This window comes from Musa acuminata, unplaced genomic scaffold (genome assembly GCF_036884655.1).
Source record: "Musa acuminata AAA Group cultivar baxijiao unplaced genomic scaffold, Cavendish_Baxijiao_AAA HiC_scaffold_1126, whole genome shotgun sequence".
In the NCBI taxonomy this organism is placed as follows: domain Eukaryota; kingdom Viridiplantae; phylum Streptophyta; class Magnoliopsida; order Zingiberales; family Musaceae; genus Musa; species Musa acuminata.
Window position 1 is genome coordinate 6,841,746 of NW_027021339.1, and position 2,500 is coordinate 6,844,245.

A 2,500-nucleotide genomic window follows, 5' to 3' on the forward strand; every position below is an offset into this window, starting at 1 on the left:
TCTCAGCACCCTGGAACCCCCCGGGTGGCACAGGGCTGGATGGGGCTTTCGTATAGCAGGGACGGTGCTGCCTCTCGCTTCGCTCGCTGTCCGCCGCTCGCCGCTCGCTCGTGCAGCCAAAAATGGCCAGTTTTGGCCCGTTTTTGGGCCGTTTTGGCCAGTTTTTGGCCTGTTCTTGCATTGCGCGGTGACCGTCGAGAGCGGAGCAAAACGTCAGCCATCTCAGCACCCTGGAACCCCCCGGGTGGCACAGGGCTGGATGGGGCTTTCGTATAGCAGGGACGGTGCTGCCTCTCGCTTCGCTCGCTGTCCGCCGCTCGCCGCTCGCTCGTGCAGCCAAAAATGGCCAGTTTTGGCCCGTTTTTGGGCCGTTTTGGCCAGTTTTTGGCCTGTTCTTGCATTGCGCGGTGACCGTCGAGAGCGGAGCAAAACGTCAGCCATCTCAGCACCCTGGAACCCCCCGGGTGGCACAGGGCTGGATGGGGCTTTCGTATAGCAGGGACGGTGCTGCCTCTCGCTTCGCTCGCTGTCCGCCGCTCGCCGCTCGCTCGTGCAGCCAAAAATGGCCAGTTTTGGCCCGTTTTTGGGCCGTTTTGGCCAGTTTTTGGCCTGTTCTTGCATTGCGCGGTGACCGTCGAGAGCGGAGCAAAACGTCAGCCATCTCAGCACCCTGGAACCCCCCGGGTGGCACAGGGCTGGATGGGGCTTTCGTATAGCAGGGACGGTGCTGCCTCTCGCTTCGCTCGCTGTCCGCCGCTCGCCGCTCGCTCGTGCAGCCAAAAATGGCCAGTTTTGGCCCGTTTTTGGGCCGTTTTGGCCAGTTTTTGGCCTGTTCTTGCATTGCGCGGTGACCGTCGAGAGCGGAGCAAAACGTCAGCCATCTCAGCACCCTGGAACCCCCCGGGTGGCACAGGGCTGGATGGGGCTTTCGTATAGCAGGGACGGTGCTGCCTCTCGCTTCGCTCGCTGTCCGCCGCTCGCCGCTCGCTCGCGCAGCCAAAAATGGCCAGTTTTGGCCCGTTTTTGGGCCGTTTTGGCCAGTTTTTGGCCTGTTCTTGCATTGCGCGGTGACCGTCGAGAGCGGAGCAAAACGTCAGCCATCTCAGCACCCTGGAACCCCCCGGGTGGCACAGGGCTGGATGGGGCTTTCGTATAGCAGGGACGGTGCTGCCTCTCGCTTCGCTCGCTGTCCGCCGCTCGCCGCTCGCGCAGCCAAAAATGGCCAGTTTTGGCCCGTTTTTGGGCCGTTTTGGCCAGTTTTTGGCCTGTTCTTGCATTGCGCGGTGACCGTCGAGAGCGGAGCAAAACGTCAGCCATCTCAGCACCCTGGAACCCCCCGGGTGGCACAGGGCTGGATGGGGCTTTCGTATAGCAGGGACGGTGCTGCCTCTCGCTTCGCTCGCTGTTCGCCGCTCGCCGCTCGCTCGCGCAGCCAAAAATGGCCAGTTTTGGCCCGTTTTTGGGCTGTTTTGGCCAGTTTTTGGCCTGTTCTTGCGTGGTGCGGTGACCGTCGTGAGCGGAGCAAAACGTCAGCCATCTCAGCACCCTGGAACCCCCCGGGTGGCTCAGGGCTGGATGGGGCTTTCGTATAGCAGGGACGGTGCTGCCTCTCGCTTCGCTCGCTGTTCGCCGCTCGCCGCTCGCTCGCGCAGCCAAAAATGGCCAGTTTTGGCCCGTTTTTGGGCTGTTTTGGCCTGTTTTTGGGCTGTTCTTGTGTGGCGCGGTGACCGTCGTGAGCGGAGCAAAATGTCAGCCATCTCAGCACCCTGGAACCCCCCGGGTGGCACAGGGCTGGATGGGGCTTTCGTATAGCAGGGACGGTGCTGCCTCGCGCTTCGCTCGCTGTTCGCCGCTCTCCGCTCGCTCGCGCAGCAAAAAATGGCCAGTTTTGGCCCGTTTTTGGGCTGTTTTGGCCAGTTTTTGGCCTGTTCTTGCGTGCCGCGGCGACCGTCGTGAGCGGAGCAAAACGTCAGCCATCTCAGCACCCTGGAACCCCCCGGGTGGCACAGGGCTGGATGGGGCTTTCGTATAGCAGGGACGGTGCTGCCTCTCGCTTCGCTCGCTGTCCGCCGCTCGCTGCTCGCTCGCGCAGCCAAAAATGGCCAGTTTTGGCCCGTTTTTGGGCTGTTTTGGCCTGTTTTTGGGCTGTTCTTGTGTGCCGCGGCGACCGTCGTGAGCGGAGCAAAATGTCAGCCATCTCAGCACCCTGGAACCCCCCGGGTGGCACAGGGCTGGATGGGGCTTTCGTATAGCAGGGACGGTGCTGCCTCTCGCTTCGCTCGCTGTCCGCCGCTCGCCGCTCGCTCGCGCAGCCAAAAATGGCCAGTTTTGGCCCGTTTTTGGGCCGTTTTGGCCAGTTTTTGGCCTGTTCTTGCGTTGCGCGGTGACCGTCGAGAGCGGAGCAAAACGTCAGCCATCTCAGCACCCTGGAACCCCCCGGGTGGCACAGGGCTGGATGGGGCTTTCGTATAGCAGGGACGGTGCTGCCTCTCGCTTCGCT